Genomic DNA, 18,311 nt, shown 5'->3' with positions numbered 1-18,311 from the left:
TCGGGAAAGATTATGAGTTAACCAAAGTAAGGAATGTATTTACTTAAATAAAAATGTTCCACGTAGTTTTGGTTTAGAAAGGTTAAGATTCAAATGCAGTATGTTGGAATATGTTTTGGGGTGGGGTGAGGTAGTGATGGTAGGGAGATGTATTTAAGGATTATCCACCTTATGTTAGTATAGATTCTATTATCTGTTCTCCTCCCTCTTCCCTTCCCCACCAACAAAACAAACCAAAATGGGACCACAGATTGTCTCATTCTGCCTTGAACTTTAGGGACAAATTATAAGCATACTTTGAATATATTTTAGTTGGGACTTATGAAAGACGGCCAAGTTCATGACACTAATTACCTAAGAACATTGCCTTATCTCTCCCTTATACCAACTAAGCAGAAAAGAAACTTCTGGGTTTTTTTAACTTTATATTTTGGATTCATTTAGTTGACTAGATTTCAAGTCTTGCAAGCACTACTTTTGAAGACTCTTTTAAAGAGATCTCACTATTAAAAATGATTTGGGGCAGGGAGAGCCAGAAGAATTCTAAAGCACTATTCTATTCTTGGCTTTTAGGTTTTCAGATTTTATGGTGCTATTGTCCAGACCACTCTCAAGGATCATGGGATCTCCTATGTGACATACCCTTTGCAGGTAGTAGCCACATCTAGCACAATGTTGTAAATCCCTAGAATGAGAGGAAATCTATGGGCTCTCCATTAAAAAAGACAAATAATTAATAATTAATAATAATGATAATGATAATAATGAGAGGAAACAGGATAAATAAATTTTAGAAAAAAGTCAAATTTTTTAAAAGCCAAAAACAAAGGAAATGAGAAAGGGAGCAGAAAGAAGGTAACAAAAACCATTGGCATCACATGTCCTCTGAAATAGGGACAAAATGTGGGAAAAATAGGGTGTCTGGGGAACTGAGCTTGAATTGGGAGACTTCATGTGGACTTTTCATGTTCTGGGCTTGGGACAGGTGCTTGAGACTGAACTTTTGGGTGCTAATGTCAGGGGAAGCTCCAGAATTTTTCTTACCAACTAGAAAATGTTGGGAAGAAAGTCTACACATAATAATATGGTAGAACCTAGAGAGTTTATATGTAATATTTGTTTTGACCATTGAATTATAAGGATCCATGATAGGCAGATGTTTTGCTCAGGAAAGGATCATAATTGAGGGTTTAAAGCTGGTAGACAAGAAAAACTCATTCACTCATCACTCACTCACTCATTTATTCATTTTTTGAAAAACACTTATTGACCACCTACTAAGTCCCAGGTCCTACATCAGGTACTGAGTTTATATCTATGAACAAGACATAGTCTAGATACTCAAGATGGCTCACCTTCTAGAGAGAGAGAGAACCATCAACAGATGAGCATTCCTTATGCAAACTGATGAGATGTGAGATAGGAAAAGTATAAAGTTCTGAGAACACACTGGGGAGGAGCACCAACTCAGCCATGAGAGTACCTTGTTAGGTGAAGTGGAGTGTTTGATGCCAGGAACACACTTTGATTAACTTTTGTTGTTCTCAATAGTTAACACACATATAATGAAGTAATTAAAAAGGTCTGTGTGTGTGTGTGTGTTTGTGTGTATGCATGTAAAAAATTATCCAGAACAAGGGCGCCTGGGTGGTACAGCCAGCTAGGCATCCTACTCTTGGTCTTGGCTGAAGTCATGATCTCGGGGTCGTGAGATCAAGTCCTGCATCGGGTTCTGCACTGAGCGTGGAGTCTGCTTAAGACTCCATCTCCCTCTGCCCCTCTCCCTCTCTCAAATAAATAAATAAAATCTTTAAAATATACAAATTTAAAAAATGATCCAGAACAGAAAGATAACTATTGATATGGTATTTAAATACTTGAGAATTCTAGTAGTTCTCTTATTATATCTTTATAAATGTCATGCATTTAATTAGCAACTATGGAGGAGGAATTGACACAGCAGGTCTGGTTGTTGAGTCATTACATGTTCAGGGAAGCCTGGAACCATGACTGACCCTTGGGCAACTCCTTATGTTCCCTGTGTTACTGAATGACGATGTTGTGTATGCCCAGGTAAAGGAGGCATACTGTACCAGCTAGTCAAGACTTTGAATGATTATTTAGCAAGAGTCACAATGTATCTGGATTCATTATTGGGGGAGTTTGGTTAGCATGGCTAGCTGCATAGAAGTATGTGCCTATATGATCAGCCCTCCTTAAAAGCTTCATATCCTGATATTGTAATGGCCTTCCATGGGCAGAGGCATTCTACACGTTACTGTAGTTTATTTCTAGAGAAAAAATATAGACTGCATGGCCCCAGATGGGGCAGGACTCAGAAGCCTATGTCTCACATCCCTGGACTCCCCCAAAGTGTATCCTTATCCTCTTGCTTTTGCTCTGAATTTTTGCTATAATAAACCTTAGCTGTAAGAATAAGTGAGTCTGGGCAGCCCAGTGGCTCAGCAGTTTTGCACCTGCCTTCGGCCTGGGGCGTGGTCCTGGAGACCTGAGATCGAGTCTCACGTCAGGCCCTCCCTGCATGGAGCCTGCTTCTCCCTCTGCCTGTGTCTCTGCCTCTCTCTCTCCGTGTCTCTCATGAGTAAATAAATAAAATCTTTAAATAAAAAAAAATAAGTGAGTCCTTATAGCAAGTCACCAAACTTAAGTTGGTCATGGTCTGCTGAAATAGCCTAAAAGATATACTGAGCAGCATTATGATTCAGAGAAGCCATATGATAGTTAAGGTAGGGTGAGGAAAGATGAGGGTATTAGGTGTTGCTTTTTACTTTATTATTTTCAACTAGGAGAAATATAAAGTTCTTTTATTGTTTTAAATCAAATTCAATCTGCTTGAAATCTTCACTCATCCAGGTAAATGCAAATTCTAATATTTATCAGGACAGGCTTCTTTGTATCTTAGGGTCATAGAAGAGTCTTGGGGTCTAAACCAGTCCAGAGTTCTGAGAAAGGCCTTTGACCTTTAGTCAACACTAATTATTGATGGCCTGCTCATTGTCTATGAATGTAGACAGCTCCACTGTCCTCTGCCAAACCAGGGAACAGAAATGTCTGCTCAAACACTGTCCAACATGTGTAAGCAACCAAGAAACCACTCCCCTTGAGAGTCTGACTTCTCCTTAGAGTCTCTCATGGTGAGGTTTGCATCACTGCTTATAGGACTTGCAGAATCTTGCCTTCTCTCAAGAAAACTCCTTCTCCAACCCCATTGGGATGTATGATTTTATTCATCCCAACCCTTGGATCTCCCCCACCTTGGAAAACTTACCTCTGACTTGCACAGATGAAGCTTCCAATAACAAAAACCACCTTAGAGAGAGATTGTTCTCTAGGGGTCTGGTAACATCTGCTTTGGGCCCTGTCACAGAAGCCACTAATAAATATTTCAGTCAAGGTAATAGAAAGGTTTAGCTTCCTTCTTGGGATGTAAAGGAGGAATAACTTACATCAGAAAAGACAATATAGAAATGAATCTTACTGCAAATTAGCTTGTACACTGGGGATACTCAGTCTCTACTTAATAGAGGAAATTAGTCTAGTGGACAAATTACCCCAGCACAAAGTTAAGGGCTAATGCAAGTGTCATAACAAAGGTGTATACACACTAAAAGCAGTATAGGGAACAGGAGGGTTTGGGGGACATTGTGGAAGTGCTACTGTAATGGAACTCAATGGGTAGGTTGGACTTGGACCAAGAGAGGCCACTTACTGTCACTGTCCAAACCCACCCAAGAATCCACAGTTCAAATCACGGGACCAAAAACAGTTACCATCAACTAAAATCGAATGTTTATTTCCTCAAAACCAGGACCTAGATGGATGAAGCAGCCACATAGAAAGAGTGCTACTCAGTTGGGCTTTATCGTCAATGAAGACATAATAAAAAGAAGATTTGTATTTATCATAGAGGAGCTTTCTATCCAATGTAAGGACTTCCCTTGGTACCAATATTATTAGCTATGTGTGGAGTCATGTTACTAAGCACTCCTCCTTAGAGGTCTGTAAGATTGGCACTGATGAGCCCTGTGGTAGAGTGGACAAGGTATCAACTGTCAGGTTAAAGAAATCCGAGCCCTGCTAGGTGCTTCGGGCAAAGTACTCCCCTGAGCCTCAGGTTCTCATGTAGAATGGAGATCATCATATTTATTTTTCAGCGTTGTTATGAAGTTTCAAAATAATATCTGACACATAGTCAACACTAAATAAATGGTACATAATATAATTTTCTCTTCTAGATGACACAAGTAATTTTTTGTCTGGAACCAGGTCACTGGGCTAAGTAATCACCAGGCATCTCCTCTAGGCCCAACACTTTAGCCACTGCTAAGGCTAGTCCTCTTTCTCTTTGAAATAAGCTGAACTCCTAGCCATCCTGGCACATTGATCAAGTTTATTATCAGCAATTCTTCATTTATTCCCTACTAGCCTCCACTCTTTTTCATTACCCCCACTACCACTGGTATCTTGTCTGAATTTCCCTATACACTGCCTCTAACTTTCTTTCTCTCTACCTCACCATTTGAGTCCCATGTTCCCCAGGTAATTACTCACTTAAGTAGAAGGCATAGAGCTAATTTGATCAATTCATCTAGGCCAATGTTTTAATAAGCGCTAATGGATGACCTGCCCAGATGGGTGAACATCATGTAGTGAAAAACTGGTAATTGAACACCCCAGGTAGAAAAAAAAAATCAATTCCAAAAGATACCTTCATGCTAGGAGATCTCTCTATCAGCTAACGGCAAGGTATTGTGGGTTATTTGGGGACCCTAGGCCACACTCAAGAAGGACACTCTAGGTTGTTTTCTGGTGTACCTACACAGACAGATCAACCTAAAAAGTACTGCTACTTTACCAAGGCGGCCAATCCATGGGCTGTGTAGGCTGAATGCTGCAAGCCACACCCTAGTAAGCCAGATGGAAAGACCCAGAGTCTTCTTCACTCAGGACCATTTCCTTGGTTCTAGGGAGTCAGACTTTTGGGATGTTGGGATTTGGATACACTTTGGAAATCATTTAAGCTTATCACTTCATTTCTTCTGAAGCTGATGCTCAGAGAAGTGGTGGGATTTGTTAGATCCCAGAGCTAGTTAGGGCTGGGCTAGATCTGAAACTCATGCTTCTTAGCTCCTAAGCCAGAACTGTTTATCCCTACCAATCTGATCCTTACATTATACTAGGGCTCAAGAAGAAGGGGCCCTTGTGGTAAAGAATCAGAAGACCTAATCTCTAGGCCATATTATCTCACCAGGAATCTGGGTGACCCACAATTAACTGTCTAGAACTCAATTTGTCCGTCTACAAAAATGAGCAGGGTATTCTCCACATTGGCCTGTGTCCCTGGGCTGTTATTCTGAATATACAAGAATGTTTTGCTTTAAACAAATGCAGATAAAAATATCAGTTGAATAAAGGAAAGAAGGAAAGAATTTAGAAAGTCAAAGCCCTCACATACACACAACTTATTCTAATTTACCACCATTTTCAGATATAGAAGCCACTAATGATGTTCTCTGAGGCTGGAAGAGCACATTGGCCTGCACAGCCAATCCCAGAAATGATGGGTTCCTGCTGGAAATGATGACCCGTGTGCTGCACGCACGACAAGCCTTTGAGACAGATGATCTAGGCATCTTCTGCTCCTGCTGATGGGCTGCCACTTCTGGGAGCCAGGCTTTGGCCTTCAGTCCCCAGACAGACACTGAAGGGGGATGCAGAGAGAAAGAGAGAGGAAGAACAAGCTGACCACCCAAAATTAATAGGTCTCATGAAATGGAGTGCCTACAGGGCACAGGTGTCAAATTGGGATGGGATGGGGAGAGGGAAAGACAGAAGGAGGAAGGAGGAAGGTGGTGTGGAAGGGAGGAAGAAAGAGAATATGAGAGTTCAAGAGACATGGAAGATTAATTGGAAGAGCATACATACTAAACCCAAAGCAAATATCCAAATGTCACCATGAGTAATACAAGGGACTGAGGAAGAAATTCCCTTGCGTGAGGCCGCACAAAGCTTGGCACTGGAGCTGCTGTGCCACCCCTCACACCTGGCCACTGCCGTCAACTCCCAGGGGGAGCATTCTGGTCACCTGAGCTCCTGACTCAGAGTCTAACAAAGGCTCTTAGCTTTCACACCATCCTGTATTTGGGAGATTGCCATTTCTTTCCTTCATTGCCCAGGATGAGCAAGCTGCTGGCATTTCTATGTCAGCCACAGAAGCTGTGATGAGGAGAGCAAGGAAATGCATGGAAAAGGACAGGTGATTCCTGCACAGCTCCCTCCGGAGATCTGCAGGCAGCATTTCCCCCAGGAATGTTCCTCTCTAGAACTCCATCATGTGAGCATCACTTGCCTGTCCACTGGGTCATGAGCCTTTCTTCTGCAGGCTCAGGTAAGTCTATAAGACCCCCAGACAGACCTTCTGTCCCCTCAATGGAACCCGCCATGGTTTGTGTGTGTTGTGAGCAACCTTGTCCATTGCATGGACCTGGCACGGGCACAAGCCAGCTCCATTCCAAGACCATGTGACACTGGCAGGGTTACTCACTTGGTTGCCCTCCAGCAGGGGCATCTGGGGACACCTCCCTAGAGTGACTACAGCGTTTATCACTGGGATGACTCAGCCCAAGCCTCCCTCTCCCTGAAAAGGGAATCTGAGGCCAGGGCCGGGGGCGGGAATGTCGATTAGACCCATCTATGGCTGCAAGAGCAGGGACTGCCCCTCACCTGGAAAGCATGAAGGACAGGGTGAGTAAAGGTCAGGTCAGTGGCTCAGAAACTCAGAGTGAAACATGAGTTTATTCCAGAAGCATGGGTGAACAGGTGGGGCTTTGTGTCCAGAACCCCAAGGAGGATCCTGCTCAGTCACCTAATGACAAGATTTCATTTCAGATTTCCATTCGTTCCATCTTGCTGATTTCACTTCCTGCTTTATCTTGTTTCCCTCATGTCAATTACTTAACCTCAGATGAGAGGAGTTGCTAGAGCACAGTCTCGGGTGGGTGCTGTCTGGTTTCCCAGGCCGTGACAAGACACAGCTTCCTTCATCTGAGCAAGGTTGTATTTTGTCCAGATCACAGAGCTGAACCTGCACAGTCCTTTCTGTTTCTGTCATTTATGAGTTTAGGTCTCCTCCCGCCAACGTGGTCCTCCAAGAACCAGCCTCCTCTTAAGGCTCTAACCCGCTGTGGCATTCAGCACAGGGATGAGCACATGGCAGACACTTGCTCAACACTTGTTGCTCAGTTGTTCTCAATCCAAAATACTCCAGGGAAAAGGAGTCTTACAGCCTCACCAGTTGCCAAATCCAAAATCTAAACTTATTTACAAGGAGGTTTTTAAGAACAAAACTGAAGCCCTCATTGTGCACACCATCTCTAATGCAGTTCCAGAACAGCCTCTGTAGTCTCACTGGCCACGTTCCACCTGTGGGCCTCCCGGTTAGCAATGAGGTGCTCTCCTCATGTCACCACTAAAGCTGTTCCTAGAGGTCTACGATAAAAACCACTGCTATTTGTGTGACACTTAGTCACTTCTAAAGTGATTTCACAGGCACTGTTACTTAGTGCATCGCCCTCTGTGGCGGCATACCTGCACCTCTCGAATGTTCCATTGTGAAGAACACACTTAGCTCAGAGACCCGACACTGCCCTGGAAGCCACATGTTCGCGGTGTGGTCTGACGGCCTGTTCAGCTTCTCCAGCTCCAGCCCTATTTTATCCCACAGGTGTTTCTCCTCCTAAATGTTGTTCTTCCTGTGATCCTGTCTTCACAGATGCTTCTCGAAGAACCCCCTCTCTCCAGCCTGGCTCTCACGGTCCTTTTCCTGGGCTTCCAGAGCAACCCAGATCTCTCTCTCCATCAAAGGGCTGCCCACACTGCTTTGTGCTGACTCTATGGGTCTCCTTCTTGGGCCTGAACCACTAGCCAGGATGTAAGGAGATGAAAGCCAGCAGAGTGGGTCACTACTGCAGGAAGCTGGGGAAGGTCAAAGGGCTTGCCTGGTGCAGATACAGTCAGCTGTGTCTTGAAGGAAGGGTAGACTCCAGATAAAGAGAACATGGTGGCCAGCATGTGACACAGAGATGAACAGCATGGAGAAAAAATGATGATCTCTGGGAGCCTGATGAATATCAGTATGGCTGGAATGGAAGTGCAGAGACATGGCAGCCGGATTGCAAATGGCAACCTGAAGAGTTTTGACTTTATCCTGTACATAACAGTCCTCAAACCAGTGGGGGGGGGGGGGCCTTTAAAACCACTCTGAAGAGCACTGTCCACTACTCACCACTAGCCATACGTGGCTAAATACATTTTAGTCTAACGTAATTTAAATTTAAAACAAACTAAAAATGCACTACCTCAATCACACGCAGCACATTTTAAGGGCTCAGTAGCTACACGTGGGTATGGGGCCATGAGCCCATGGTTTCTCCACATAGAACAGCACAAAGAGGAGTCTGGGCAGGGAGGGATAAAGCATAAGGAAGGTAAAAAAGTTAGAGGCCAGAGATGTCAGGAAATTGTCACACAGCTGACAGTGGAAGAGCTGGACTTGAAGCCTGAATTTTGTCACTTTTCACCAATATGATCTCTAGATTTTTGTCTTTTCTCAACTTCCTGGAGCCAGTTGGCAAGGAATCTCATTTATGGCCAGATCCTAGCCCAGCGCTGCATGAGAGGGGATTCCATGGATGATCCAGGGCTACACTGAGATAACATGGGTATGAATCCCATTCTTTGTTCCGTCACTGCAGAACTCGGTGAATTGCATCATCCCCTTCATGCCTCAATCTCCTCACTGCTTAGTGGAGAGGATGCATTAATTTACAACTACAAACATAATATTAATATTAATTTACATCTACAAACAAAATATTGAAAAAAATCTAAAAATCAATTAAGCAATATGATTTTTTTTTCCTAGAGAACATTTTTCTTTATTCCTTTTCTGTAATTTAAAAATATTACATGATGAATGTAAATAGTTTTTTTGGGGGGGAGTGCTGAAAAGAAGATGTAGAGACAAAAGCACATTAGAAAATGATAGTTGTTTACTTACACACATGAGTCTAAGTTTAAGAACAGTGGTCGTCAACCAGAGCTGTGTATTGGAATTTCTTGGGAACTTTTTAGTCTTGGTGCCCTGAAACCCCAGACTAATGAAATCAGGATGTCTGGAGGGGAGACCTGCACATGAATCATTTTTAAAACTCTCTACATGATTCCAAGGTGCAACTATGATTGAGAAGTACAGTTTTAGCTCACCAGGTTAAAGAATATATACCCCAGGCATGGATAGAAAAGACATAGATCACAGGTTGTCCATTCATATTGAGAAAAGAGCCATTTTCACAAATGGCTAGCACTTGTGCAAAGTCACACACAGATATCAGCCATTGGAAAGGTCAAGGTGGAAGAGGACTTTGGCTGCCTCCATTTTGACCTCAAACATTTTAGTTGGGTTCTGGTTTCCAGTCTCTGGGCTCAGGAGGAAGACCCTGTGGGCAGAGCATCTCCTAATGGGAACCCAAACTGTCCCCTCAATTGGCAGGGTCGGCCCTGAGCCGGCAAGACCCCACTCACCCGGGATTCACCCCCAGACAATGATCTAACCACCTACCTGCACATGTGCACCCACCTCTGCCCCACGTTTTCCTTCTATAAACCTAGAACTATTTTTGGAAATTTGGGGACAGTCTTTGAGATGCTAGTCCACTGTTTTCCCAGTGTTGGCCTCACTGAAATAAATCCCTTTCTTGCCTCACCTCTGTTGTCTCTGCCCTTGGGTTTTGTCAGTGCCAAGTGGCCAGACCTGGGCTGTTTGGGAGCATGGAACCAGCTGTTCTTGCTGTGCTTGTATCCCTGTGCACTGGCTACAAAGATAATGCTGTTTGGTAAGGAATTTGGAACTTGCAGCAACTAAGCTAAGATCTCACTTATTTTGGGGGTTCCATGGGGACAAGGTGACTGGCATAGTGCTTGTCCTTTGTGCTTTCCTCCTGCCTGTCCTGTTGGAGGTGATATACACACTTCTAAAGCAGGGCAAGAGGCCAGTTTTGTGCTCGCATAAGGAAATGATGTAATGTTACATATCTAATGTCCCTCTCAACTTCAAACCCACTCCCAACAGGTAACCACTGAATATTGCAGATGTAATACTTGTGCTTATACAATTTATATATATATATATATATATATATATATATATATATATATATATATATATAGAGAGAGAGAGAGAGAGAGAGAGAGAGAGAGACCCTGCACACCCTTGGAACTTCTCCTAAATAATTAATCGTGGATACTCTTCCATAGAAAGACTTTAAATTTCTCTCATTGTCTAATAGATATCTGGTATTTCCTAGTTCCAGTCTATAATGAAATTTTTGGATGTTCACCAATTGGTAGTAAGGTTTGCCCTCACCATTTTCTATTTCACGTTACACTGCAATAAACTCATTTGTACGTTTCTCTTTAGCTTTTGCACAAATGTAGAGGATAAATTCCTAAAAGTATGATTGCTTAGTTTGCCAAATTGCCCTCCAAAAAAGGCTGTGGTGATTTACATTTTCTTACAATAATGCAAAGAAGTGATGGGCTCCCCACCACACCCTTCTCAACACTGGACTTTATTATTATTTTTTAAGGCTCACCTAATGGATATTTAAAAGTGCTTTGCAAATGATTAAATGCTAGGCAAGTACCAGGTCTTATGACCAGTAACCTTTTCTGAAGGGCCCCATATCGAAAGTAGCTGTCCAAACCCCAGTGGGGCAGTACCCTCCAAAGGGTCTTATTCTATAAACTGTCATTTTCTGGAAATAATGTTTCTAGGTTTGGGATCCTAATTTCTTAGGCCAAAATGTCAGTCTTCCAGGATGATGGGGTAGTAACTATGAGTGGGAGGGGCTCTCAGGCAAAGGCAGTGATCACTAGTCACAGAGCTTTTCTGTCCAATAATCCAATACCACCGTAGACAGGCCACTGGTGCCAACCAAAATTTGATTGAGCCACTTAGCCGGGAATAATTTGTGAGGGCCTCTCTTCTGCTCTGTCTTCTTCAAAATCTCCATTCCATCTATTTTCTCTCCTTTCATTTTTTAGACTTTATTTATTTATTTATTTATTTATTTATTTATTTATTTAACAAAGAGAGATTGAGAGAAAGAGAGACAGACAGACAGCATGAGCCAGTGGGTGAGGCAGGGAAGGCAGGGGAAGAGGGAGAACCAGGGTACCCGCTGAGCAAGGAGCCTGATGTGGGACTCAATCCTAGAACCCTGAAGGTACACACTTAACTGATTGAACCACCCAGGCACACTTCTCTTCTCATTTTTACCAGTTATTTTGGGTGCTGTCTACTGGAGGCCTTTGCATTTACAAACTCACTGTTTTTAAAGAAGCTTAACCCAGCAGACTAAAGGACTGTCTCCTGTTGACTTCTGCTCAAGAAGAAAGGAAATCTGACCCTAAGTTTCTTTTTCTGTACTACAGGATGCATTCATCCTAACAACACCACCTGGTGAGCTCTTAATTCTCCTTCAAGAACTTGAGAACCATCTTTTAAGTCCATTCCTCTGTGGAGTCTTACCTGATTATTACAGGATCATCACTCTTGCCTCTGCCTTCCACAAACTCTGTTTACACTTCCAGGCAATTATGTATAGCCCAACCATTTACTCATGTGCATCTTTCCCCACCCTCATCTCCCAATTAAGAATTCCTCAGCTGGACCTAGGTCTTATTTATCCTTGTATCTCTAGTTGATAGTACCTGGCAAGTTTTTCCAAATAGATTTTTTCTCATTTTTGAATCCCTGCCTGGGTTGGACATAACAAAACAAATAATAACACTCATGGGACATGTGACATAAACACTAGTGCTCCCCATGTATCCCACAAGCTCCTCCATACTTTCCAGCCTCCCTTGCATTTGTGATGGGATCATGTGACTGATTCTGGTTTATGGGGTGGCGGGGAGAGTGAGTGAAGTAATGCGCGGTGTCTGCTCTCTGGGGCAGTAAAAAGGGGACATGAGCTCCATGCATGCTCTCTCTTCTGCCACGATGGCTGGAAGCAAAGAACTCAAAGACAGCAAAGTTGAAAGCTGGAAACAACTCAAATCTGACCGCTATTAGAAAGTAGCCCCCAAGCACAGCACACTGACCTCTATCAGACTACACTGAAAGTGAGCAACAAACCTTTGGGGTCTGGAGGTTTGTTGCCACAGCAAAACTTAGCAGACCCTGACTAACATAACATATGAGTTTCACAAGGTGCAAATGTAGGTAGGAGAGAAGCTCTTGGAATAGATGCTATCATTTGATAGTGAAACCTTTTTATAACCTAGAACAAGTCAGGATTTGTGCCATGGACTTGATGATTGCAAATATAAGCCATTTTCTAAGAGAACAAAAACATCCTCATTATATTGATGGAGAATCCAAGGCACAGAGAAGTGAAAGGATTGGCTTCTGGAATTTTGAGTGAAATTAGCATTACCTAAATTTCATCTAAGCTATTTCTGATCACTCTTCCTGACTGGAATTTCCCCTCCCCCTATATTTGTGTCCACTGGGATTAGTATTCTAGGAATAAGATTGGCCTGTTTAGAAATGGGACAGACTTTGCATGTCTAACACTAATTCCACTGAAGAATATCTGTTTTGAAGCAACATGGTGGTAAAAAGGTTAATACTAAGTTTAAATTTTATTTCCAGGCAGACATTCTGAGCCCTGGGGGAAAGATTGCAGCTGCCCTGTGGCCCAGATAATGCAATATCAGGGTGAGCAAGGACATCTTAGAACATTCTGATCTCCTCTCCTGAGACCAATTAAAATCTGTAGGCATCTTTCTTGTTGACCAGACTGACTTATTAATTGAAACAGAATTGTAATATTTTCATCAACTTTCTCTTATTCCTCTCTGCCTTGCCAGCAGAGAGAAAGTTTGATGATCATAGGTCTTCAAGCTTATGAGGCCCAGGGAACAGATCTATTCTCACCTTAAACCGCTATACCACCATTATACATTGAACAAGATCCTAACAAGGGTGGTGCAAGATTATCCCCAAATCTTGGATAAGGAGAAGCTAAACACCAAGACATCACCTTCAGGATGCCTGATGAACAACATATCTGTCATTTAGCAGCTGCTATTCCAATAAACCAGCTTGTGACCTCAGCCTTCCTAATTAACTACCCCTCTGCCTGACTGGGAAAGCTTCTAGTAACAAAGGACAAAATGCTTGCTAAAATCCAACAATATCTCTTTCCTAACAAGCAAGAAGGTATCTCTTCTGAACGTGCAAATGGCCTAGTTAACCTTAATCTATGTGGAAGATTCACATCACTATTATTTACTAAGGAAATATGAATTAAATCCACAATGAGATTATTCCAAACAGCATCCAAGCCTCTGAAAATGGGCTACACATTTTAGATTGTATGAGATTTTTCCACTTCAGTATGAAGATCTCTATGTTAGTCAATTCCATGGAATCATTTCTTTATTATCTGAATGGCCTCAGAAGTTAGCCATTTGGGGCAGGATTCATTATAGCAGAGAGGAAGCTTTGGTAGACAAGGATCAAGAGAGAAAAAAAGTAAAACCTCTCTGTGACAAAGATTTCAGCCTTAGGACCTGTTTCTGAGTTTTCTAAATGGAAATATGAAGCAGGGGCTTGGTTGGGAACAGCTATTTTAGCCTTGATGATGCCTCTTACCACAATGTAGGGAGACGAAACTGTATCAAAATAAAGACTGTAGGGGAGGAAAACATTTATTTTACTCTTCAAATTTCTTCCAGCTGATTTAGGAGTTAAACTGACATGAGTCAGATTAACAGGAAAAAATAAAAGTTTCATTACTTGTGCACAGAGGCCATACAGTGAAATAAGACCCAAAGAAATGACCTAAGTAGACAGTTTTTATACATTTGAAAGAGAGAGAAAGAGAGAGAATAAATTTATGAGAAACTGACATGCTTGGGAGCTCTAATTAGTAAGGGATTCTAAGTAGAATTTGGGCTGAGTAGTAGATTAGTAAAAAGTATCCAAGTTTGCTTCTACAGCTTTCTCACCCTTAAAATTTCTATCTCTGGTAATAAGGATGTCGTTTTACTTCTTAGTACAGGAAGGGCATCCTTCATGTGGGAGATTTGTTTCCTGCTTTCAAGAGGTAGAGGAGGGCCTGGGTGTTCTTGTATCACCCATTTCACAAATAGCTTCAATTCAAAATAATCAATATGCCATTGTGGCATATTTTGGGACAGCCTACTCTGGTCCCCTACAGGACCATGGAGGAAGGACAGAGATGAAGAAGGGTACATGTACCTAAAGTTCTCAGAGAGAGTAGAGTTGGTGCTACCTAGAGATGAGATCTCCTATGCAGGCTCATCGACTGTCATGATGATCCAACCCAGCTTTAAAGTTTAAGAACCTAAAATTTTTTATCTGGAATCTGTTCCTCATTCCACCATTGGATTATCAGGTGACCTTGGGATGCTAAACTAGCTTCTCCCAGTCTCAGCTTCCTCACAAACATCTTGCCCTAAACACCCTCAGGTCTTCTGTGGCAACAAATCCCTTTGGTGATGAAAAACTGAATGTTTCCCTTTAAATTTGAGAATAAGCCAAAAGTGCCTGCTCTCATCACTTCTATTCAATATTGTACTAGAAGTCCTAGCCAGTTTAATAAGGGGAGAAAGATAAATAAAGACATACTGTGAAATAAAGAAGAAAATAATCACTTGTATTGCAGACAACCCAATATCTGTATGGATAATCATGAAGAATCCAACCTATATGATTATTGATCTTCAACAAAGGTGCAAATTGACAATTTTTACAACAAATGATGCTGGAACACTTGAATATCTACATATGAAAATAATAAACCTTGACCTTTACCTCAATAATATACAAAAATCAACTCAAAATGGATCACAGATCTAAATATAATGTTGAAGTTATAAAAATTCTAGAGGAAATAGAGGAGAAAATCTTTGTGTACTCATATTAGTCAAAGATTTCTTAAATAGGATATATAAAGCATACACATGATAATTGAACTTTGTCAAAATCGAACACTTTGCTTTTCATAAACACTGTTAACAAAATGAAAACGCAACCAACAGACTGAGAAAAATACTTTCAAAACATGTATCTAATTTAAATCTGGTACCCAGGGATGCCTGGGTGGGTCAGTGGTTGAGCATCTGACTTCGGTTCAGGGTGTGATCCTGGGTCTGAGAATTGAGTCCCACATCTGGCTCCATGTGAGGAGCCTGCTTCTCCCTCTATGTCTCTGCCTCTCTCTTTCTCTCTCTCTCTCTCTCTCTCTCTCTCTCTCTCCTGTGTGTGTGTGTGTGTGTGTGTGTGGGTCTCATGTATAAATTCTTTAAAAATCACTATAAAAAATGTCTGGTGTCCAGCATATTGAACTCTTACAATTCAATAGTAAAATGACAACCCAATTAAAAAGTTGGCAAAAGATTTGAACAGGCACTTCACCAAGGAAGATATATTAATGGCAAAGTACATGGAAGATTCACATCACTATTATTTACTAAGGAAATATGAATTAAATCCACAATGAGATACCATTTAATTCTCATTAAAATCGCTAAAATTAAGTGTTGATGAGGCTGTGGAAAAACTGGAACTCTCTCTGCTGGTGGGAATGCAAACGTTATAGCCATTTGGGGAATACACACATGTCGTACAACCATGCTTCTCCTTATAGGCATTTATCCAAAAGTAATGAAAATGTATGTTTGTAAAAAGATTCTTATGTGAATGTACATGGCAGCATTATTTAAAATATCCAGAACTGTGAAGAATCCAAATATCCATCAACCAGAGAATGCTAATACAAACTGGCATATTCACACAATGGAATACATCTTAGCATTAGAATGTAACAAACTACTGATGGATATAACAACATGGATGGATTTTAAAAGAACTGGTGCTAAGTGAAAAAAGGCAGTCATAAAGATTGCATACTATATAATTTCATTTACATAGAATTCTAAAAAGAAAGTATAGTGATAAGAAAGAGGTATTTCTGTGGTTGCTAGAAATTTAGGTAATTGTATTGACTGCAAAAGGGCACAAAAGTTCTGTTTGGGATGATGGAAATGGATGCTTATGGTGCTTTCATAATTGTATACTTTTGTTAAATCTCACTGAATTGTCACTCAAAATTGGTAAATTATATGTAGATTATTTCTCAAAGCTGATTATATATATATATACATATATTAAATTATAATATATAATAATATATATTATTTGAAATGACCATATTTAGTATAAAAAGATTATAGACCAACACTGACAGGAGATAAAAATTCTTATAAAGAGACTCAGGATTCTAGTTTCTCCTTATGTCCCTGGTATTCTTCCTTCTGCCTCTCTGGGATGGTAAGAGGGTGAAAGACATGGCCTCTTTAAGGCACACCAGACTCTTCCAACATAAGTCTTGTATAATACAAGCTGTCATTATTATTGCACAGATCTACAGATGGACCTAAACCCTGTGCCCTCAGGCAAGGAATCTGGAAGCATTGCTGCCAACTCAAACAGTTTATCAAAATATTTTTCTGTTGAGAAATCGAGCAGCCAATCCAGGATTCTTGGCTGGAAAGGGAATCATCTTGGCTAAAGCACTCCAGAGCTTCTGCTGAAGCAAAAGCCCATGGGCTTACTAACGACTATGATGCAACAAAACTTGTATTGCAGGGTAGAAGGGCAAGAAACGGGGGCATTTTCTTCTGCCATGGATCTGTTTACTTTGCATTTGTTGAATCAAATAATTATTGAGAATATAGTACATGCCTAATACTGTGGAAGACACCAAGGAGAAAGGACAGGGAACAGACACTTATTGGTCTGTATGACATGTTACATCTTCAAGGTGTGTACATTTATACTTAACTTCTTATAAATTGATAACTTCAAATACATACATCAGAAAGTAAGAAAGAATGAAAATAAATGAGTTAAGTACATGACTCAAGAAGTTGGAAAAATAAATAAAATACCCTGAAGGAAACAGTAGGGAAGAATTTGTATAGATAAAAGTAATTAATGAGTTAGAGAAAAAACAAAAAACAAAAACAGAAAACTAGTAGGACCAACAAACAGATTCAAAAGTTGGATCTTAGAAAAAAGTAAACAAACAATAAGCCAAAGAGCAAAAGCAAAAAACTAGGTCAATTACTAGATTGCCTGATCAAGAAAAAAGTTGGATTGCTTATAAAAAAAACAAAAAAAGAAAGATAAAAAGAAAAACTAGTTTGTGGGAAATAATTACAGGAACTGAAGAAAACAAAATAATCACAAAAGACTCTTGCTCAGTTCCATGTAAATAAATTCAAATTTTAAAACTTCTAAATTCATTATAAAACATGAACACAATATTGGTAGCAAAAACCAACAGTACACAAAAACATAACATTTATTAATTTAGACACTTATTCATTTAGATGAAAAAATCCCAAATAAAATATTAGTGACAACAAAAGCAAATTAGTGGAACATTAAGAATCATATACCATTAACAAGAATCATATACCATTAACTTCCTGTATATACTCCAGGAAGTAAAACTATTCTGGGATAGTTTAATATGGGAAAATATATCAAGAAAATTTATCTTAATTGTATATTGAAAGAGAAAAGTGAAATAATCATCTCAGATGTTAAAAAGATATTTGACATTACTCATATAATTGAATTGATAAAAGGCACTCAAGAAAAGAATAAAAAAAAGACACATACTATACATATACGTGTGTACATATGTCAGGGAAAAAATGTATATATGTGGACTGGGAGTTACATCCTTGGCTCACCTGGTTCTCAAGTTTTCAGGTGTAGAGTGAATTTCGCCACTGGTTTTCCTCAGTCTCCAGCTTGCAGATTCCATAATTACATGAGCTAATTCCTCATAATAAGTCTTCTTTTAGAAACAGAACCATCCTACTGTTACTATGGAGAATGCTAGCCAATACAGATTTATAAAATAAGCCCAATAGCCAGCACCATACTTAATGGGAAAACACCACACATATTCTCCTTGATACCAGGGATAAAAGAGATACCAGTATTGTGGAAGCAGACTCAATGGAAGCAGACAAGAGAAGGGTAAAAAAATGAAAAGACAAAGCTATTTGTATATCTAGAAAATCCAAAAGAATCCACTGAAAAAGGATCATATATATGAGAGAATTCAGTGAGGTTATGGAGGACAAAATTAATTTGCAGAATTCAATGACTTACATGC

Source organism: Vulpes lagopus, chromosome 11 (genome assembly GCF_018345385.1).
Source record: "Vulpes lagopus strain Blue_001 chromosome 11, ASM1834538v1, whole genome shotgun sequence".
Classification (NCBI taxonomy): Eukaryota; Metazoa; Chordata; class Mammalia; order Carnivora; family Canidae; genus Vulpes; species Vulpes lagopus.
This window is presented reverse-complemented; position numbering follows the sequence as displayed.